This window comes from Callionymus lyra, chromosome 15 (assembly GCF_982586985.1).
Source record: "Callionymus lyra chromosome 15, fCalLyr1.hap1.1, whole genome shotgun sequence".
In the NCBI taxonomy this organism is placed as follows: domain Eukaryota; kingdom Metazoa; phylum Chordata; class Actinopteri; order Syngnathiformes; family Callionymidae; genus Callionymus; species Callionymus lyra.
In genome coordinates this window covers 7,787,075-7,811,876 of record NC_141832.1, presented here as the reverse complement: position 1 = coordinate 7,811,876, position 24,802 = coordinate 7,787,075, and the positions used below count along the sequence as shown (strand labels likewise).

The 24,802-nt window shown below is 41.1% G+C and overlaps 1 protein-coding gene across 1 annotated transcript in view; it reads right to left on the bottom strand.

The window, feature by feature from the left end:
* lrrc4ba (leucine rich repeat containing 4Ba) overlaps window positions 1-24,802 on the bottom strand; it is a 39,549-nt gene that overhangs the window by 8,505 nt on the left and 6,242 nt on the right. The gene's annotated exons all lie outside the window — the stretch shown is intronic.

Genomic DNA, 24,802 nt, shown 5'->3' with positions numbered 1-24,802 from the left:
ATATATTCCAGATATAGATTGAAGTGAAAAACCTCCCAAAACAAGTCAATATTAAAAAAAGAAAACATGAAAAAAAGAGAAAATTTAGGCATTAAAATGACACGAAAGACAGAAAAATAAAATAGTGAAAAGATCAAAGACAAAAATGGCAAAATACGATTAAATGATAATTATTAAAAAATATATTATTTAAGGTGAGAATCTTGATATACAAAAAAATATGATTTTAAACCAAACTATTTGTTAAAAAATTTAAAAAAGAATAAAAATTGATCCAACAAATAATTTAAAGAATAGTTGAAAAATGATAAGAAAAAAAAACTAAAAAATCAAATTTTTAAGAAAAGTTAAAAAGGATAAAAGTTAATGACAAATAAAAAGAAATGCTCAAAAACAACTTAAACACAGTTTTTTCAAAGATACATAAAAAGCTCAATAATCAATAAATGTTTAATTTAATCTAAAAAAAGTTCAGCAAGAGGAAAAAAACATTATTTATCGTTTATTATTGTTAACATTTATTTAAAAATATATTCCAGATATAGATTGAAGTGAAAAGATCAAAGAAAAAAAATGACAAAATACGATTTTAATGATAATTATTAAAAAATATATTATTTAAGGCGAGAATCTTGATATACAAAAAAATATGATTTAAAACCAAATTATTTGTTAAAAAATAAAAAAAAATAAAAAAATTGATCCAACGAAAAATTTAAAGAATAGTTGAAAAATGATAAGAAAAAAAAACTAAAAAATCAAATTTTTAAGAATAGTTAAAAAGGATAAAAGTTAATAACAAATTAAAATAAATGCTCAAAATCAACTTAAACACAGTTTTTTCAACAATACAAAAAAACTAAATAATCAATAAATGTTTAATTTAATCTTAAAAAAAAGTTCAGCAAGAGGAAAAAAAACTATATTTATCGTTTATTATTGTTGTAGAATATTGTAGAATAGTTGAAAAATGAAAGAAAAAAAAAACTAAAAATTGCTATGAAAAACCATAGAAATAATTTTTCAAAAAAACTAAAAAATGGTGCAAAAATATCTTAATTCAGAAGTGAATTCATGGGAAAATATAACGTTTCAAAGACAAATGTAAAAAGCAAAACATGATTTAAAAACCTAAACATCGACACGGGTCGTCCTGAGCCTCAGAACCGACGACGTGTTGCGTAAACGTTAATCCGCGGCGGTCGCGGCGACTCGGCGTCTCAAGGTCGCGGGCGTCGCCTCCGCCGAGCTCCCGGCGCCACGAGAACGTTGGCTCCGGAGCGAGTGTCCGGGCTGCTAATGAAGGAGGAGGATGTCGAGTCGGTGGGATACAGCTGGACGGACCATGAATAGGTAACCATGGCAACCCAACAGGCCAAGATTTGAATGCGGTGAACAAAGCGTGATGCTGCAGCGTGGGGGGGGGAGGGGGGTGTTTGAATACTCTTAAGTGACTGCTGGAATGAAGTGGGGGGGGGGGGGCAGGAAGTGGCGAGCCTCGTGTTGGACTCGTGCTGCCTTCACTGTCTCTTAAAGTCACACGTGTCCCCGTAAACACACGTGTCCCCGTAAACCACGTTCAAGTTTTACACGAGGCTGCTCACGACTGACGGCTTCAACCTGGCCGGCGTCATCGCGCTAATGGCTACATTCAACTCGGATTAATGTCGATGACATCACACTTCACGTCGACACCGACACATAACAGAGAACTTTTCTTTAAAACTCGAGAACGCCGGGCCACTTTGGGTCGCTATTTATTTAAATGGGTCGCTGGTTTCCACATGTCTCCCAAATGCACTGCAACAGATGAAGATTAACGTCCTTCACCTTCATCATCTTCTACTCTAATCTTCATCATCATCATCATCTTCACCTTCATCATCATCATCATCATCTAGTCTTACCTTCATCATCATCCTCCTCACCTTCATCATCATCTTCATCATCATTTAGTCTCACCTTCATCATCATCATCATCTTCACCTTCATCATCATCGACATCGAGTCTCACCTTCATCATCATCTTCACCTTCTTCATCTTCTAGTCTCATCTTCATCATCATCATCATCATCTTCACCTTCATTATCATCATCATCGTCTTCACCTTCATCATCATCTAGTCTCACCTTCATCATCATCGACGTCGAGTCTCACCTTCATCATCATCTTCACCTTCTTCATCTTCTAGTCTCATCTTCATCATCATCATCATCTTCACCTTCATTATCATCATCATCATCTTCACCTTCATCATCATCTAGTCTCACCTTCATCATCATCATCTTCACCTTCACCATCATCATCATCTTCATCATCTAGTCTCACCTTCATCATCATCATCACCTTCATCATCATCATCATAATCATCACCTTCATCATCATCTTCATCATCTAGTCTCACCTTCATCTTCATCATCATCATCATCATCACCTTCATCATCATCATCATCACCTTCATCATCATCTTCATCATCTAGTCTCACCTTCATCTTCATCATCATCATCATCATCATCATCTTCATCATCATCATCATCACCTTCATCTCCATCATCTAGTCTCACCTTCATCTTCATCTTCATCTTCATCATCTTCATCATCACCAGCATCTCTAACGCACTGTAGGTTTAGATGAAGCCAATTTAAAACTCACCACCAGGGGGCATCACTGTCATCGTTCACGTAAAACAACACGCTGAAGCTAGAACAAGAAAAGCACTGACTCAGCACATACCTCCACCAAGGAGCTTAATTCATGAATCTACCTCCACAATTCACGACCAGGAGTCGAACCGACGTCAATATCATAACCAGGTTGTTCACGGCAACATCTGTCACTGAAGTCGCACAAAAGTTTTTGGGGGGGATTATGTAAATGTTTACCACAGTAACCACGGTAACGAGTCGACGCTCTTCAAACGAGCCGATAAAAAAAGCACAAAATTAGGCAAACTATCGATGATTGACGGGCGAGTTTGACGGACAACCAGACGTGGAACATGTGGATCCTGGAAAGTGTCATAACCCCCCCCCCACCCCGCCTCACACCCCTTTAGCTGTTACTTCGCGCCTCGGCGCCTCGGCTCCGGGGCCAGAAATAGCAGAACGGCTGCGAAAAAAAAAAGTGTCAAAAAAAAAACAGGAAAAGGTTGAAGTAAAAATAGCGCTCGCTCTCCCACGCGGCCCCCTGCTGGTGACGCCTTGATCCATCGCCGTGTTCTGGTGACATTATTGATCAAACCGAAAACAAAGCCCGAGGAGCCGAAACATTACGACCGCCGTTGATGCTCGTTCAGTGTCGGCAGAGGTCAGGGGTCGCGGCGACTCACGGGTGAAAATCAAACGACTCGGAATCTACAACTTCTTCCCTCAAGAGACGATGAATATTGATGCTCCTGATTCCCTCCGTTCTGCCATCTTTCTTCTCCTCCTCCTCTCTATTTATACTCTCCATCCGTCTCCATCTCCACGTCTCTCTCCTCATCCGCGACTCCGCCGCCGATAACTCGAACAAACCATCTATCAGATTAACAATCCGCCGCCGCTCCGTCTTCCCTCCGCCGGTGGAGTCGGTGTGTCATCATTACCGCCATCACGGCTAATAAAGAGCGCCGCGGTTAGCTTCGCCGCCGCTGTTTAAGCTGAACGACGTGCGGCAAAGATAACAGAAGAGATTATCAATCACGGATGTTGCAGCTTCATTTGGCTGGAAGAACGGACGCTTCCGATTGGTCGAGAGGAGAGATCGTTCATTTTCATTAAGGTTTTTTGTGCAGTTTTTTGTTCTAATAATACATGATAATCGATAATTCTTCGCCAGAAATGTAATAAATATCGAGTTGAAATTGAGGTGAAAAGACACGTAAAATAGATTTATTTTGTTTTTTTAACATTTGGAAAAAATGACATGTTTTCTTGTTTTATTTTTCTTTAGAATAAATCGTTTTTTGACAATATAAAAAAAATGAGAATCCGTGGCTGGAAACCGACGTTTCTGATTGGTCGAGAGGAGAGATCGTTCATTTTTATTAAGGTTTTTTGTGCAGTTTTTGTTCTAATAATACATGATAATCGATAATTCTTCGCAAGAAATGTAATAAATATCGAGTTGAAATTGATGTGAAAAGACACGTAAAATAAATGTATTTTGTTTTTTTAACGTTTAGAAAATATGACATGTTTTCTTGTTTGATTTTTCTTTAGCGACACATTATTGCAGGTACAAAAAAATTGTGAAACAAAATTAAATTTTAAAGAACATTATAGGTTTTTCTTTTCTTTAGAATAAATACGTTTTTTTGACAATATAAAAAAAGGAGAATCAGGGGCTGGAAACCGACGGTTCTGATTGGTCGAGAGGAGAGATCGTTCATTTTCATTAAGGTTTTTCGTTCAATATTTTGTTCTAATAATACATGATAATGAATAATTCTTCGCAAGAAATGTAATAAATATCGAGTTGAAATTGATGTGAAAAGACACGTAAAATAAATGTATTTTGTTTTTTTAACATTTGGAAAAAATGACATGTTTTCTTGTTTGATTTTTCTTTAGAATAAATACGTTTTTTGACAATATAAAAAAAATGAGAATCCGTGGCTGGAAACCGACGGTTCTGATTGGTCGAGAGGAGAGATCGTTCATTTTCATTATCACTTTTTCATGTCAGTTTTTGTTCTAATAACGAGTGATAATTAATAATTCTTCTCCAGAAATGTAAAACATACTGAGTTGAAATTGATGTGAAAAGACACGTAAAATAAATGTATTTTGTTTTTTTAACGTTTAGAAAATATGACATGTTTTCTTGTTTGATTTTTCTTTAGCTACACATTATTGCAGGTACAAAAAATTGCTAAACAAAAAAGAACATTATCGGTTTTTCCTTTCTTTAGAATAAATAAGTTATTTGACAATATACAAAAATCGAGAATCAGGGGCTGGAAACCAAAGGTTCTGATTGGTCGAGAGGAGAGATCGTTCATTTTCATTAAGGTTTTAGTTCAGTTTTTGTTCTAATAATACATTATAATCAATAATTCTTCGTCAGAAATATGTTAGTTTTTGTTTTAATAATGCGTGATAATTAATAATTCTTCAACAGAAATGAAAAAAGATTGAGTTAGGATTGATGTGAAAACACAAGTAAAATTATATATATACATATTTTAACATTTATATAGAAGTAAGAAAATATTTGACATGTTTTCTTTTGTTTTTTTCTTCAGCGACATATTTTATTGTAGATACAAAAAATGGCAAAAATAATTTACATTTAAAAGAACATGATAGATTTTTCTTTTCTTTAGATATAAATAAATGATGTGACAATATAAAAAAAAATGATATTAATATTTTTTTCATTAAACATATTATATTAGGTAAAAAGTTCTGATGTTTTTTAAATAAAATCAACTGAATAAATATAACAAAAATAAGCCTAATAGATGCTGAATGAACAAAAAAGAAAATATGTTGGTGAAAGATAATAAAGAAATATATAATATTTGATTATTTTATTTCAACATTTATATATAAATAAGAAAATATTTGACATGTTTTCCTTTAGTTTCAGTTTTCTTTAGTGACACATTATTTTAAGTACAAAAAAATGACTAAACAAAATTACATTTAAAAGAACATGATAGATTTTTCTTTTCTTAAAAAAATAAATAAATTACATGACAATATAAAAAAAAGAAATCGAGAATTTTATTGAAAAATACAAGTCTTTATTTATCTTTAAGAAACACATTATATTAGGTTAAAAACTTCTGTTGTTTTTTAAATAAAATGAACTGAATAAATATAACAAAAATACATCTAATACATGCTGAATGAACACGTTAAAAAAAGATGTTGGTGATAAATAATAAAGAAAAATATATATTTTTAAAAGTAAAATAAAATCTATTCACACAAATAAATACTTACATGTTTTATATTTAAATTATTATTTTTTAAAAATCTTTAAGTGTCTTGTATTGTATTTTAAATTAAAAATAATTATTAAAACAATAAAAGTATTTTATCAGTGTTCACATAAATATAAATTCAGTTTTTTTTTGTATTTATTTAGATTTATTGGTATTATTGGATCAAAAATTGAGGGAAATAAATCTTATTTAAAACTGTCCACGATTTATTACTTAAGTCAACACAAAAACAACTTAATTTTTTATCTCAATTTTAACTTCGACAGCTGTCAGTCATGTTGAAATGACTCCAGAACCGATCGACTCCCAGCAAGACTCCAGCAGGTGGATCTGGACCAGACGTGACTCATCGTGAATCTTTAACGTCCGACTCCATCTCTTCGGAGTCGAGGACGTTGACACACAAGTCCAGACTCTCTCACGCGGTACCGCTCGCGACCCGGCGACACAGAACCAGCCACTGGTTCAAGCAGATCAAATAAACACAAACAGATCTCGAGGTCGACCCACAACGTTCTTCACGACACACACCAGCAAGGAAGTTCTCAATGAATCGCTTTTGTTCGACTTCACGATTCTTTTATGGGGAGCAGGAAGTGGACCACAGCAGGATGGTTCTGAGGGGGGGCGGGGGAGGACGGGGGAGGACGGGGGAGGACGGGGGAGGATGGGGGAGGACGGGGGAGGACGGGGGAGGACGGGGGAGACCATAGTTTGTTGTGTAGAAAGACAGAGAGAGGAAGCTTCTGCACCCCCGACTGATACCAGAGAGAGAAGGACAAACACTGTCATCGCTGCTGAATGAAGCCACCACACACACACACACACACACACACACACACACACAGAGACACACACACAACCACACAAACAACCACACAGACACACACACACCAACGCACACATGTGCATGAAGCCACATAGAAGATCGCCAAAAATCCGTCTACACAACTGCTCGTCCTCAAGCACACAAAGACACATAGAAACATGCTGTTACACACACACACACACACACATCTAAATAAGGACACACACAAACACACGGATACACAACATTTTCTCACATGTTTCGCAGACACACAAACAAGCTTAGTTCAGAAATGTTTATCTTCAACAAAAAACAGACCATAAATCTAATAACCTCCTCAGACATGCACGGACACACACATGCACCAAAACACAAGCACACACAGAAACACACACAAACTTGAGCATTCAAACCGAACACACACACATCCGGAAGCTAAAATCCAGCGACACAACTTTTTTTCTACTAAAGTACACCTATACACACAAAGTTGTTCTAACATAATGGTACACACACAGATACACACACATTTTTCCCACATGGATGTATTAGTAACACACACACACACACCAACACACACAAGCTGTTCTGTACAAAGTCCTGTACTGTTACTTCTAGCGCATCAACAAAAACAGACACGCACAATCTAAAGACCCCACACACAGACACACACACACACGCACACAGGCACGTAATCAAATATATAGGATCGCCAAAAACCATCTACACAACTTCTTTTACTCAAGCACACACAGAAACACACAAAAACTCGAGCAAACACACACAGTCGCATGCGTTAAGAAAAGGTTTTTTATTCAAGCACACACTCACTTACTGGTACACACAAAGATACACACAACCTTTTCTCACAAAGACTTAACACAGACACACAAAGATTATAAAGTTCTTTACTGTTACCTAGTTTAGCACATCAACAAAAACAGACACACAAAACCTCATCATCTCTCACACAATTAAACACACGCACAGACACACAATCCGCAAAAAAACATCTACACAACTTATTCTTGTCAAGCACATACAGACACAGAGGTGTTCTAACATACTGGTACACACACAGACACACAAAACTTTTTTTCTCAGTGACACTCACATTCAGTCATGTACCGTTATCTCACATCAACAAAAACAGACACACAAAACCTGATCATCTCTCACACAATTAAACACACGCACAGACACACAATCCGCAAAAAACATCTACACAACTTATTCTTGTCAAGCACATACAGACAGAGGTGTTCTGGTACACACACAGATACACAAAACATTTTTTCTCAGTAACGCTCACACTTCAGTCGTGTACCGTTATCTTACATCAACAAACATAGACACAACTTTAAACGTGTCTAATGTCACCATCTAGTGGTCGTAGCGTGAAAAAAACATGTGGTTGATGAAAGTACAAGTGTTGGCTTCAGATAATTGGCTGAGGAATGCTGGGAAATGTACTTTTCGGAGCGGACGTAACAAGTCAAAAGTGTGTTGATGATGTCGATTGTTTCGCTCAAATTTGACCGTAAACGACGACTCATCTCGCTAAGCTAACGTCGCTAGTTAGCATCCGACCTCACTTGTTTAGCTCCCGCTGCACTCCCTGAGGTCAGCGTCGGGCCAAAGACCAAGACAAGTATTTGCCCAGAGGAGCTTCAGGAGAACACGCCGCACCTTCAGCCGGACCCCGGCCTCTTCAGCGCCGGTTCAAATCTCCAGCTCCATCACCGGCGGGGCCGACAGGGAGCTCATCGCGGCGCTGATTCATTATTTCTGCCGCCATCGCAGGCATCGGAGATGATGGAGCGGCGGGAGCGTCTGGAGACGCCGAGACGGAGCGTCTGGCCTGATTGCGTGGTGGTCGCTCATATTCCCTCTTAATCAGGGCCGACGGGGCGAGAGTGATTGAGCGCTGCCGTGGGCGGGCGAGGTCACGGAGGACGAGGCAGTCGAGGCGGTCTCCTTGGGGGGGGTGGTGGAGGGGCTCGGAGATGAACAAGCATCCGAATGAAGTTTAACTTGTGTTTTACGAGAGATTCCCCAGCCAGAGGGGGGCCGTGAATACGTCTTTAATTCCCGGGGTAAAAAATAAGTGGTTTACGAGGGTGAAGGGTGTACAGGGGGGGTCACCACGCCGCCCCTCTGAGAGCGTGGACTCTTTAACTTCAGATGTGCTCGAGAACGCTCATTAAATGGAGTTCTTTAGAGAACAGACGCACAAAAACACAACCGGGCCCCCAGAGGAGTTCACAACCAAAATAATTAGCCAATTAATTGATCGCCAGAGAACTTCTCGGGGTCTTTTTCGCAGACCCACGCCAGTGCGGCGAGGGAGGGTTTCTTCGAGAGACGCTGTTTAACTACATTCACACACAAAACTTACGAGAGCACACAACATCGCACACTTATGGAGATCAACTCACAAGTATTGACCTGTACGTTCAGAGCTCCAGTCACATGACTAGTGACAGCTCCAGTCACATGACTAGTGTTAGCTCCAGTCACATGACTAGTAACAGCTCGAGTCACATGACTAGTGTTAGCTCCAGTCACATGACTAGTAACAGCTCGAGTCACATGACTAGTGTTAGCTCCAGTCACATGACTAGTGACGGCTCGAGTCACATGACTAGTGTTAGCTCCAGTCACATGACTAGTGACGGCTCGAGTCACATGACTAGTGTTAGCTCCAGTCACATGACTAGTGACAGCTCGAGTCACATGACAAGTGTTAGCTCCAGTCACATGACTAGTGACGTCTCCAGTCACATGACTAGTAACAGCTCCAGTCACATGACTAGTAACGGCTCCAGTCACATGACTAGTAACAGTTCCAGTCACATGACTAGTGACAGCTCCAGTCACATGACTAGTAAGAGTTCCAGTCACATGACTAGTGACAGCTCCAGTCACATGACTAGTAACAGTTCCAGTCACATGACTAGTGACGGCTCCAGTCACATGACTAGTAACAGTTCCAGTCACATGACTAGTGACAGCTCCAGTCACATGACTAGTGACGGCTCCAGTCACATGACTAGTAACAGTTCCAGTCACAGCTCAAGTAACATGACTAGTGACAGCTCCAGTCACATGACTAGTAACAGCTCCAGTCACATGACTAGTAACAGCTCCAGTCACATGACTAGTAACAGCTCCAGTCACATGACTAGTAACAGCTCCAGTCACATGACTAGTAACGGCTCCAGTCACATGACTAGTAACAGTTCCAGTCACATGACTAGTGACAGCTCCAGTCACATGACTAGTAAGAGTTCCAGTCACATGACTAGTGACAGCTCCAGTCACATGACTAGTAACAGTTCCAGTCACATGACTAGTGACGGCTCCAGTCACATGACTAGTAACAGTTCCAGTCACATGACTAGTGACAGCTCCAGTCACATGACTAGTGACGGCTCCAGTCACATGACTAGTAACAGTTCCAGTCACAGCTCAAGTAACATGACTAGTGACAGCTCCAGTCACATGACTAGTAACAGCTCCAGTCACATGACTAGTAACAGCTCCAGTCACATGACTAGTAACAGCTCCAGTCACATGACTAGTAACAGCTCCAGTCACATGACTAGTAACAGCTCCAGTCACATGACTAGTGACAGCTCCAGTCACATGACTAGTGACGGCTCCAGTCACATGACTAGTAACAGTTCCAGTCACATGACTAGTAACAGTTCCAGTCACATGACTAGTGACGGCTCCAGTCACATGACTAGTAACAGTTCCAATCATATGACTAGTAACAGCTCCAGTCACATGACTAGTGACGGCTCCAGTCACATGACTAGTAACAGTTCCAGTCACATGACTAGTAACAGCTCCAGTCACATGACTAGTAACAGTTCCAATCATATGACTAGTAACAGCTCCAGTCACATGACTAGTGACGGCTCCAGTCACATGACTAGTAACAGCTCCAGTCACATGACTAGTAACAGCTCCAGTCACATGACTAGTGACAGCTCCAGTCACATGACTAGTAACAGCTCCAGTCACATGACTAGTAACAGCTCCAGTCACATGACTAGTAACAGCTCCAGTCACATGACTAGTGACGGCTCCAGTCACATGACTAGTAACAGTTCCAGTCACATGACTAGTAACAGTTCCAGTCACATGACTAGTGACGGCTCCAGTCACATGACTAGTAACAGTTCCAATCATATGACTAGTAACAGCTCCAGTCACATGACTAGTGACAGCTCCAGTCACATGACTAGTGACAGCTCCAGTCACATGACTAGTAACAGCTCCAGTCACATGACTAGTGACAGCTCCAGTCACATGACTAGTGACAGCTCCAGTCACATGACTAGTAACAGCTCCAGTCACATGACTAGTAACAGCTCCAGTCACATGACTAGTAACAGCTCCAGTCACATGACTAGTAACAGCTCCAGTCACATGACTAGTAACAGCTCCAGTCACATGACTAGTAACAGCTCCAGTCACATGACTAGTGACAGCTCCAGTCACATGACTAGTAACAGCTCCAGTCACATGACTAGTAACAGCTCCAGTCACATGACTAGTGACAGCTCCAGTCACATGACTAGTAACAGTTCTAGTCACATGACTAGTAACAGCTCCAGTCACATGACTAGTAACAGTTCTAGTCACATGACTAGTAACAGTTCCAGTCACATGACTAGTGACGGCTCCAGTCACATGACTAGTAACAGCTCCAGTCACATGACTAGTGACGGCTCCAGTCACATGACTAGTAACAGCTCCAGTCACATGACTAGTAACAGCTCCAGTCACATGACTAGTAACAATTCCAGTCACCAGTCAAAAATGTTTTCACGACACACAAAACACGAGAATTGAACACAAAAGCAGTGAAATATTAAACACAAACATAAATGAATCAAACATTAGTACAACAAAAAGTTGACAGAAAACACAACAGATTATTTTGAAGGTAATGATAACAACAAAGATAATTGTTATCATTATTAAAAACTATTATATTAAAAACACAAAAGCGACAAAGATTCATGAACACAACAAATAAAGACAAGAAAACGCACAAAACTATTGGAAAACAGCTAAAAACACACACATATAAAACGAAATGCATAATTGCACACACACACACACACACACGCACAACAAAAACAAAACAAAACGTAAACAGCAACAAAATACATTTTGAATGACTCAGCAAATAAGTGAACACAACAGCGCGTGACGAGTGATCAGAACAACACAACATCAAACAAAATGACTCATGAAACCATCAAATCAACAGCTCGCCGTGACACACAACAACAACACGACTCGTAAAAACACACAAACACACTGAATCATCCGACGTCATAAAACATCGAGAGGCTCGTCTCCGTCAGTTGTGTAAAACACAACAATGAGCCGCACAACTACACACGGGAGGCGTGGACACACATCCGAGGTGAGCCGGACTCCTGGACGGCAGGAAGATCAGATTCCCAGACGTTCCCGGCGTGCGAAGCCGCTTTGAAGCGTCACTTTTGAATGATTTATGGCAGATTAAGAGATTTAACGCTCGTCAATATTTCCTTCAAATCTAATCGAGCTCCGGCTTTTTCTAGGGAAGTTTGCGACTCGACGACTCCGAGTCACCGCGGGTCGCCTCGAAGTCAGACGCCGGCACGAATTCAAGGCAAGATCGGGTCCACGAGGAAGGTCGGAACCCACGAGTCTTAGACCAGTGCTGTGTCTCAAATCGCATACTACTCTTAGTATGCTAGAAGTTAGTATGCATCAGTTTAGTATGCATACTAACTAGTACGCAAATTCTCCGCAGATAGTATGTCTCAAATCAAGCCCTGAAGCTACACACTAACCGGAAATCACATGACAGCTTCTTCTTCTACTTCTATTTAACGATGTTTCAACCAGCTGTTTGAACGCTATCGCCACCTGCTGGCAGCACGTATTGCAACTTTGGAAAAATAAATAAAGAAAAAATATGAGAATCTAAATAATCGCGAGATATTTAAGCTGGTATCAGCAGTGAAGACGTGTTTATCCTCCTACTGCTGCTGAAAATACACATTTAAGTATATGAATATATATGCATTTATATATGACGTAACTTCCGTTTAAAACGTCACTAAAATGGCGGCTGTTTAGTGTGGTTAGTGTCCATCGAACCATGCTCAGTTTTGTGGGCGTGTTAGTACGCCAATTTAGTATGCATGGCGCACTAAATTTCGCATACTAAGAATTGAGACACACTAACGTACTAAAAATACTAACTTTTAGTACGCTAGTATGCGATTTGAGACACAGCACAGGAATATCTCTGATGTCACCATCTAGTGGTCGTTGTGTGAACAACATCCGTCTGATGAAGGTACAGGTGTTGGCTGCAGATCTTCCGGTTTAGGATTCTGAGGCACCAGTACAAGTCCTGGAGTTTAGATAAAGGTTCGTCACACACTGTCATCGCCACCAACATCGATGACTCGTCTAGCGAAGCTAACATCGCTAATTAGCATCGGACCTTGTTTGTTAGCTCTCAGATCGACACAGCACCAGCTTAGACCTACTTCCTGACACTCTGGGGTCAAAGACCAACAACCACTCACAGACTCACAACCAGATAAAAAAAAGAGAAAAACAACAGTACCAAGACCATTGAGCGACTCACAATCATTTTTTACCCATTTACATAAACACTGATGGGAGTAGGCTGCGACGCAGTGCAATGGCTCACCTACAGGAGCAATCAGGGTTAAGGGTCTTGCTCAGGGACACAACGATTCAATCTTAACTGGAGCTGGGACTGAACTTGCAACTTGTTTCCCCTGAATTCCCCTGAAATATGTGTCTTGTTCTGACGCGCTTGTGGTACAGTGTAGCTCTGCTAGTCGTCAGGACCAACGAAATCGTGTGGATTCGCTCAACATTGCACGGTATGGTTTAGTTTCAACCACAAAACGAGGAACATTTTGTCACTGGCTCATCTGGGGAATTTGAAAAATGAAACCTACGTACCTACCTGCCTTCATATCAACCTACCTTCCTACCTACTTACGTACCTCTGTACCTACCTACCTATGTACCTACCTAGCTACCTACCTACCTTCCTACGTACCTACGTACCTATGTACCTACCTACCTACCTACCTACGTACCTACCTACCTACGTACCTACCTACCTTCCTACGTACCTATGTACCTACATACCTACGTACCTACCTACCTACGTACCTATGTACCCACATACCTACGTACATACCTACCTTCCTACCTACCTACATACGTACCTATCTACGTAGCTACGTACCTTCAAACCTACGTACCTACCTACGTACCTATCTACATACCTTCCTACCTACCTACATACCTACCTACGTACCTATGTACCCACATACCTACGTACCTACCTACCTTCCTACCTACCTACATACCTACGTACATACGTACCTATCTACGTAGCTACGTACCTTCATACCTACGTACCTACCTACGTACCTATCTACATACCTTCCTACCTACCTACATACCTACCTACGTACCTATCTACGTACCTACCTACGTACCTACCTACCTACCTAACTTCCTACCTACCTACCTACGTATCTATGTATCTACCTACCTAACTTCCTACCTACCTACGTACCTACCTACGTATCTACATATCTACATACCTACCTACCTACCTACCTACCTGCATACCTACCTACCTACCTACCTAACTTCCTACCTATCTACGTACCTATCCTACCTACCTACATACCTACTGTATGTACCTACGTACCTACCTACCTACCTACCTACCTACCCACCTGCCTACCTAATGTAACACCCCCCCTGACTCCATACACCATTGAAAACTCCATTGATTCTAACTGTATTTGAGTTTGAGTTGAACTGAGTTTAAAACAAAAAGAGTCAAGAAGGATCAAGATTGAGGTGAGCAACAAACTACAAGATCTGTTCCTGACACACATTTACAGATTGGACCCGGAGAGAGGGGCCGTAAATGGGTCCCTGTGCCGGCGCTGACCGCTCGTCCAGAGAGTGCAGAAGCCGACTGCGCTTAAACTCCAGCGGTAATCTGTTCATTAGAGCCAGACTCCTCCCTCTTCACTTATTAAGGTCCGCGGCGAGCTCTTGCCACGTTTGAAGTCTTTTGAAGAAAAATAACTTGTGAAGTTTGTTAAATCACCAGATTCCAGGGTTTTAATCAGCGTGTGCGCCGAGGCTCTCGCTGTTACATGTCCAATTGGCCTCATTAGGACGGCGCGAGGAGCTCTGATGAGTCCGGGAGTCGGACCTCCTCCTCCTCAGACGGAGAGTCGGAGCTAAAGCGTCTCGTTAACACACATTACCTTCCCGACGCGTTCCAATCCCCGCACTGGAGGCTCCGGCGTCGCTCACCGGGATAAAAGTCTCTCTCATGTTAACATCTTCGCTTCAGCGGCTTCAGTCACGACTTCTAATGAAATCCTGCTCAAGCTGCCGAGGCGACCTCAGAACGCAAGGGTTTGGTGGCGAGGAAGCTGCAACTTTAATGGCTAACAAGCGGTGGAAGGAAGTTGATCATCGTTCATGATGCGTGTGTGGTCACACCAGGAAGTAGGACTAACAGAAGCTCGACAAAAAATATCGATTGAATGAAATAAATATATAGTTATCAAATTTAAAATACAAATATTAAAAGAAAATTGTAGGATGAGATGTTCTTACTGTGGCCTCAAAGTGCAAAACAGATGTACAAACACAATTACAATTTCTTCCAATGAAAATTACAATTTTAAGAACATTTATTTTATTTGGTTTTGTAATTTTGTTGCAGAGATCGTACATTTGTTTCAGGAAGCTGACATTTAGTTTCACAGTTTGTTAATTTGTTTTAGAGTCTGTTATTTTGTTGAGAGTTTGTACATTTGTTCCAAAGTTCGTAAATGTGTTTCAGAGTTTGTAAATGTGCTTAAGAGTTTGTACATTTGTTTAAAGTTTGTAAATGTGTTTCAGAGTTCGTAAATGCGTTTCAGAGTTTGTGAATATGTTTCAGAGTTTGTGAATGTGTTTCAGAGTTTGTGAATGTGTTTCAGAGTTTGTACATTTGCTTAAAATTGTAAATGTGTTTTAGAGTTTGTAAATGTGTTTCAGAGTTTGTACATTTGTTTAAAATTGTAAATGTGTTTCAGAGTTTGTAAATGTGTTTCAGAGTTTGTACATTTGTTTAAAATTGTAAATGTGTTTCAGAGTTTGTAAATGTGTTTCAGAGTTTGTACATTTGTTTAAAATTGTAAATGCGTTTCAGAGTTTGTAAATGTGTTGCAGAGTTTGTACATTTGTTTAAAAATGTAAATGTGTTTTAGAGTTTGTAAATGTGTTTCAAGGTACGTAAATGCGTTTCAGAGTTTGTGAATGTGTTTTAGAGTTTGTACATTTGTTTAAAATTTAAAATGTGTTTTAGAGTTTGTACATTTGTTTCCGAATTTGTAAATGTGTTTCAGTGTTTGTAAAAGTGTTTCATGGTTTGTAAATGTGTTTCAGAGTTTGTAAAAGTATTTCTGAGTTTGTAAATGTGTTTCAGAGTTTGTACAATTGTTTAAAATTGAAAATGTGTTTTAGAGTTTGTAAATGTGTTTCAGAGTTTGTAGATGTGTTTCAGATTTTGTAAAAGTGTTTCTGAGTTTGTAAATGTGTTTCTGAGTTTGTAAATGTGTTTCATAGTTTGTAAATGTGTTTCAGATTTTGTAAAAGTGTTTCTGAGTTTGTAAATGTGTTTCTGAATTTGTAAATGTGTTTCAGAGTTTGTAAAAGTGTTTCTGAGTTTGTAAATGTGTTTCAGATTTTGTAAAAGTGTTTCTGAGTTTGTAAATGTGTTTCTGAATTTGTAAATGTGTTTCATAGTTTGTAAATGTGTTTCAGAGTTTGTAAAATAGTTTCGGAGTTTGTCAATTTGCTTTGCACTTCTAGGCCACCATAGTTTCCAAATGACTGACAAATTCCGCTCAAATCATCTAAACTGAAACTGTTTCTAGTCCAGAAAGGCTCACAGCGCCCTCTATTGTCCCGGAGGCCACATTAATCATGATTCATTTACACTCTAGACTAGGGACGAGCAAGGATACTCCATAATGGCACCAAAACAGGTACACGGCGCCGAAAACAACGTATATATTACGGTGCTTCACTTTGGTATTGTTGCCTGTTTGACTTAAATACATGGATTTAAAAATATATTATTTCACAGAACTCCAAACCACTGATGCACGCCTGAAATTTAGCCCCAAAGAGAGAGAACTTGGGTAACTATGGAAACAGGTTCAAAGTTATTTCATATTACTCAACGTTTTAAAAACACAGTTGAAGCACCGGCACCATTTCAGAAGTACTGGCTCGGCACTGGGCTCAGATAAAACCTAAACAATACTCTTGCAGGTACAGTTTGATAAAACGTGTATTTGTTGACCACAATTACACGAGAAAACTTTCCCCCTCACGCTTCAACAGCGTAGGAATGCATTTGAAGGTAAAAATGAGGAGGAAAAATATGTATTTAGTGTTGTTTTTCACATTGTTTTGATGTATTTTTGGTGGTTAAAAGCTGCGGAACTTTAAAGTAAATCAATGAATAATCACGTAGAAAGGCTGTGATTCCAAAACAATCATAATCGTTCTTCTCGCTGAAGATCACGAGCAACAGTTCCGATCCCGAGGAAGCCACGACTCGATCTGAACGATCCAGGAACGAGACGGACTGCGAGGGATCGACTGAACGCAGTCAAAGACCCTTCATGCAGAAACGCTTCAGAACAAAACGTTCCCTTTATTCATCCACACATCCGTCTTCCCCGAGCGCCGCCGAAATGGCCGCCTCGTGTCTCGGGCAAAACAAACGACGGGACGGATGCTTGCGTGATGAGCGGCGCTCTCTTGGCCTCCGCCGACTCCGGCGCTCGCCCGGACCGCCTCCCTGAGTGGCACGCCGGCTAATGCACGGACAGATAAACACACTCGCTGACAAACACGATAAGGCTTCGCTCGGGAGACGCTGACACGGCCTGACTGATGGATGCGTCTCCATGGAGACGAGGACTGACACGGCGTCTCTGGCGGGCGGGCGGAGAGCGAGGACCCCGGCGTGACTCGAGAGTTGACACATTAAGTATTCCAGCTGCCACATGACTCTCCTCCACCTGTTCTCCACCTCGCCCTCGCTCCCCTTTCCTCGCCCCTCTCTCTCCGCGGGTCCTCAAACTCTACCTCTTTTCTCCCACGCTGTGCGAAATGGATGCTCTCACAGAGACCTGGGGTTGCCGTGGTAACCTGCCATAGTAACCGCTCGCCATCTTTTGCGTGTCTCTTGTCACTTACAAGGAGCTCAGGCGCTCGTCCGCGGACGTGATCCGCCGCCGCCGCCGCCTCGACGATCCCTCGCCACGGCGGGCGAGAGCGCGCGACGGTTTTTAAGATCTCGAAACATGTTCCCGTCGGACACGGATCCGATCACGCCGCGGGACGGGACTAGAAACAAGCGTAACGGTTTTCAAGTCTTGGACCACGATCGTGGTCATGAATCAGAGTTTTAGTCTCATGGCTCAGCTCAATCTCTTCATCGATCACATGGTTCATGTGAAATCTGACGACGGACCACGTGAGCCCCTCGACGAAAATGACCATCTCAAGACCTTTCATCAAACTTAGGTTCAGGGTCACGATGTCAAGGGTCGAGCAGTTGAAAGTTCTGAATAATATTCAAAGACCAAATACAGTGTCTGACGAAAAGTCTAATAGAAGTTTAAGCAAAAACAAAACACTTAACAACTCAATAAACCTTCTACAACTACAGTCTAAACACTCTCTACTTCTACTCACTACCTCCCAGTGAACTCATCAACACAACTCTTGAATTACGCATAGAACTAAAGGGAATCTTTGGAGCGGTCCTACGAGAACGCCAAAGAGGTTCAACGAGAAAGTTCAGGTGGGTTTGGAAGATCCGATAAAAACCTTTGAGGAGTTTTTAGGAACGTCGACAGGAAAGTCAATAAAGATGCCAAGACTGACACCAGGAGCTCCCGTGGTCTTAGAGGACACGGGGGTAACACGGGTTTTTGTTGTGGTCCCAGTGGTCTTGATTGTCTCCGAAACTTTCCCGATGTTTATTTACTTTAAATCACTGCAGCTGGAATACGAGTCCGACCGCCTCCTCCCGACCGCAGAAGTGCGAGCGAAGGCACCAAATATAAATAACCAGGTGCGACTGACTCGACACGTGCCGGCGAGAGAGAGTCCAGGGACTCGGAGGAAACAAGCCCGAGCCGATGGAGTTCACGTGACGCCGCCGAAACTAATCGTCCAAACTCCAAGCACTCCGGGGCTCGCGATTAATCACTCAGGAGCTCCAGGACTTCACTAACATGGCGCCTCGCGGCTCGTTAGCGGCCCCCGGGGGACGACGACGGCGACCGCCCGGGCATCCGTCTTCGCCGTGACATCACCGCCCGGGCCCTCGCCGTGGATGTCGACCCGTCTGACTCATCATCTCGGTGACGGAACAGGTTTTTGGTTTTGCCGGTGGGTTGTGGATTCATGTTTACCGTCACCGTCAATATTTACATTAGCGTCGTCAGCACGAGCCGACACGGCGGAGAGAGGCGAACTCCCCGAAGACTTGGATGCTGGACGCAGACGCCGAGGCTCCGTAACAACGCCGAGACAAGATAATGCCGTGTGGACGGAACAGGCGACTCTCGGAGGCGACTGTCTGATTATTCGGAATAATTTTACATCTTGAAGAATCACACTCATGTTCAGGAACACCACAGTCCTGAAAAGTCCTGCTGCGACGGAGAAAATGGCTCTAAATATTCTGTCTGTTCCTCGGCGCGAGCGCCATTGTCGAGGATCTCGCGGCGGAATCAGACGGTGGTTTTCGGAGCCGACGGTTGACTGAACGTGTTTCAGTTTTAAATGAGCTTTTAAAAGACAAATCCTGGAGCACAAGCCACCAGTTCAACGGCCGCGGATTTTCAAAATAAGACGACATTGCTCCGAAGTTAAAGCTTCTATCAAATATTGTATGAGACGAATCAAAACATACTTTTATTTAATGAACTGGTTTTCTTTAACATATAGAAAGTTTTATTTTAAGTATTTTTCATTAAAGTGTTTTATCTTTTTTTTAAGGGAAGTCAATAGGGACGGTAGTCATTTTAAATTAAAGTAAGTAAGTAAGTAAGTAATATTTATTTATATAGCGCTTTTCGAGACCAGGGTCACAAAGCGCTTAAACAATCAAAACAATACTCAAAGTTAACTAATGTGTTGATTTTAGTGTTTGTTTTCGTCATGTGTGACTCTATTGTATCATCAGTGTGTGTGTTGTTGTTGTGATGTGTGACTCTATTGTATCATCAGTGTGTGTGTTGTTGTTGTGATGTGTGACTCTATTGTATCATCAGTGTGTGTTGTTGTTGTTGTGATGTGTGACTCTATTGTATCATCAGTGTGTGTGTTGTTGTTGTGATGTGTGACTCTATTGTATCATCAGTGTGTGTGTTGTTGTTGTGATGTGTGACTCTATTGTATCATCAGTGTGTGTGTTGTTGTTGTGATGTGTGACTCTATTGTATCATCAGTGTGTGTGTTTGTACAAAACTCTCTTTTCAGGGAAATATTGACATAACAGTGTTTTTCTGGAGGTGAAATCTTGTTGATCATAACCACACCCACTCTGCTGTGATTGGTCAAGCATGGAGGTACGTCACTGCGCGTCATCAATCCCAAAGGTCTCCACCTCCAAGGGACTCGTTGCATAAACAAAGCAGGGGTGTGATTAAAGCTGGCTGGAGGAGGAGTGAAGCCATTATTACGTCATCATGGACTCTCGTAACCTCTCGTTCGCCCAGATTTCAGAGCAACTTTATAAAGTAATAAGTTGAAAACACGGTGGAGAAAAAAAGTGAGGGATTCGCCGCATCTCGGAGAGAAAGAATTCAACTTTTTTAACATGAGAGTACGTCAGTGAGTATCTCAAGTATAATTAAAGCATTTTTTTCTGGTTCAGAACAAACTACACAATCTGATCCTGACACAAAATATATGATAATAATAGAACGACAAGTTATACGTGATCATGAAATAATCACATATTTGATGGCAGAAGCATGACATGACTTAACAATGGCTGCCATGTTCGTTGTGTCGCAGGAGACGTCGGACCCCCTCATCCTCAAGTCATGACAAAAGAGACGAACAGACAATTGACCAGAACACAAACACACAATAACTCTCGGCGCTGGAATCAAGAGCTCGTTCAGATCTGCTGCAGTGAAGAACTGCAGGCGGCGAAATAATGAATTTGCTCTTGGATTTGGTTGGAGAAGCAGATCCGTCGACGCCAGTTAAACCATCAGGTTCGCAGCTGATCATGTGTTTCGTAACGTTAGTCACACCAACTGTGGAGCTTCATCTGAACTTTTGTCGTCACACGCGACCGTATCACCACGACAACACCGACGACACTGAAGGCTCCGGATCATCAGGTGATTCCAGGAATCAAAGCAGAATTTGAGCAGTTATCTTAAGGACGACTGGTCGTTGATGTTTCAATCACGTGATGCATTCTGGGACAACGGAAGCCAGAACATGTTCATGAATCAACAACGATGGAAAAGACACAAAAGATTTGTATCTGGGAACAACTACGACAAAATGAAAAATAGGAAGAATCAAGTTTGATTTTGTTTCGTCGACTGAAAGAACAGAAACTTGATCCCTCAGTGTTCGTCCTGAAGTAAGAAAATACAGTGTCTTCATTCATTCAGTATATTATCTATTGATATATAGCAATATGTAGTCGTTTAAACAAGCAATTACTCGCTGGGGGACAAAATACAGCGATGCTACTAATGCTAAGCTAACAACAACACCACTCAATGCTAGTAATGCTAAGCTAACAACAACACAACTACTGCTATGGCTTGATCTACGTCTGAAAACAATTATTTATTATTTGTTTATTTTGCAAGATAAGATATGAAGAGCATGTTTACAGTTCTACACCAGCAGATACTATTCTGGACATACTTTTTGCAAAGTATTTTTCAGCTCCTGATAAAGTATCCTTTAGGGCTAAAGAATCATAATAAAGCCTGAGACAAAATACTCAATACTTTGTGTCTTCTTTTAGGGGATTAAGGTGGTCACCCTAATATATATTTCATCTCATCCCAACACCCACATTTCAGCTCAACTTTTATAAAAAATATACCACCTGAAAGTTTTTAAGTATCGTAACGACTTTTCCTCATTATGACGAAAATTAATCATGTGACCACGAGATGGTGAATCATCGTAACGGGTCAGAAGTCGTCGGACTTTGAATAGGAATCTCTTGAACCTGAATTTTTACAGCATCAAAATTAAACTTTTGAATTTGGAACAACCATCAAATTGAAAAGACTGTTTTACTGTTTGTTTGTTTTTCTCAATTCATGAATAAATTCAGTGTATAATTCAATGTGTTAAACATTCAACTTTAAATAAAGAATTCATGTTCAAATAAAAATCTATGTAAGAATGAAATGTTATCTCGTGACAAAGGTCACAAATCAAGTTAACACACTCACATGAGCACTTCCTGTGACCTTTGCGTGACCTTACAGTTTAACGACACGGATTGTTCGATTTTACACTGAATTTATATACGTTTCATTTTTATTACAATGAAGTGTTTTCACTGATTAATTTACGAACTGAATGTATTAATGCATTCTCATTGGTCCGGGTCAAGGTTATCCGAGGGGTTCGAAAAGCGAGTCAACTGGACTGTGTAGAGTTCTAGGAAACAAAAGGGAGGGATGTGGACCTATCCATGGACTGAAACCCATCAGGGTGATTGTCCAGGTATTCATAGTCCGATGACAATTACTTCCATGGAAGTCCGGAACCATCTGGGACCCCCTGAGCCCACATCTGTGTTGGTTCTGGTGCGAAAAGAAAATCAGCGGATTTGCTATGATTTTGATTCTCAATAATTCCACTCCATGACTTCCGTCATGGGTCCGACCCGACCCGGCCCGGAGCCCCAATCAGGCCTAATTATGCCCTCCTTCCTCTCCAGATGTGGACGGGTCAGCGCCCTTGCAGCCGCCGCCGGAATCTCACGTGTGTCGTCGCGGGGAAGAAGCGTCATCGAGTCACGCTCGACCCCTTCAACCCCGAACGTGTCGCCATCGACCACGGGTCGGTTCCTGCCGACGTCGGCGGTTTCTTTCCCGGGCTCCGTGAAACACGCGTGCTCTTACTTAGACCCTTAAATTTAGGGCAGCGGTGACTGCGTTTGCATGCTAATGTCGCCGCCGCCGCAGCAGCAGCAGCCGACGTCTTCTCTCGGAATTAATTCAGCCCTCCGTCCTCGCGGCCGCGGCGCAGGACGAGCAAAGGCAAACAGAGCGAAAAAAAAAAACCCCATCCCGCCGCTGTTTGATAAAGCGATGACATTGGCTAATATTGTAGCAGCTAATCATTTATACGGCGGAAATACTTCACTCGCCCTGAACCCGCCGCTTGTTTGTTGTGGCACAACTCACTGCGACTTTCAGCTCGTCCCGAGACGCAGTCGACACGGCGGCTGTCGGAGCGAGGGGGGGTGCGATGGGGGGTCCGGGGTGTGAAAGGAACGTTCGTCTTCAGTCGTGTTGGCAGGTGGAAGTTCCATCGTTCATCAGGCCAAACATCCTTTTCCTGGCAACCAAAGTCTGACTGAGATGTTTCCGGGGCGAGATAAACACGTCTTGTGTTCGACGTGGAGGATCGCGGAGCTGCTGCTGCTGCTGCAGACCACAGACCTGGAGACCCTCGTGGTCTCGTTTACATGCCATTAAGATAACAAAGAAAGTGTGGTCGACAAGTGCAAGTATCTACAGAAAACAGGGACATTATTTGGTTATTAAGGAATGTTTTAATCCAATTTGTTGTGAAACAGAAAGTTGACTCGATATTCTTGACCACACGTATTTGAACCTTCAAAAAAAATGTTGATTTTGATCCCTGACTCAGAGGCTGCTTGGCTGCCTTCCATCCATGAGAGGGACAAGAATGTTGCGACCGCTCGACAAAAGACTTTGAGTAACTTAGGGTAGAGTTCAGGTTTGTATCCACGGGTTATTATTGACTAATTTGAAGCCACACGGGACAGATTGGACAGAACAAACTGAATAATGTTCAAAAGCAGAACAATACAAAATTAATAATAAAAACAGTTACTTGTATTTTCGAATAAAGGGTTGGAAATTGTGTTTTTATTTTGCGTACCCCCCCATAATCTTAATAACCATAATCTTTATTTTACTTTATTGTATTGTGTGATGACATTGTTTTCTTTGGCATCTGTGAAGCGACCTTGAGTGCTCTGAAATTAAATAAAGTGTATTATTGTTTATTATTTATACTTTAAGATGTGTAGTAATAAATGAATACTAAAAGCGATAATTGCAGCCAAAACAATAATAATAAAAACAAAATGTATATATTTCTTGTCAAATAATTATATTTTATTAAACGATAATACAACTAGTATAATGTTTCCATAAAAAAGAAACAGATTAAGTACTTTTAAGATAATGTTTAGAATAAAATAATAAAGGTTAAATAAAAATAGAATCTGAAAAATACAATAAAGTTAGAAAATGTCATTTAAATAAATAATTAAAACAGCATTACAGTATAAAACAAATGACATTAAAGTTATCAAAATGGTGACGTAACCCACAGATGATGAAATTAAAACAGCTTAAGTTGTCAATCAGATAAATCAATAACACTAAAAAACAATAAGATAAATTAAGTAGGAAGCCAATATTCTGACACTTAACTAGTAACAAGAACTATGGTTCTCTCTGGTCCTGTTTAATCTCTATTAAGAAAATCTTGTTGATTCAGTGATGAATAGTTTCGTCTACGGTTGCAGGTGTAACATCTACGCACAACACGACTGTAAAGCCACGAAGATAAGCTTTAATCGAACAATGAACGGCAACAAATGTGCAAAAAGAGTTTGGATG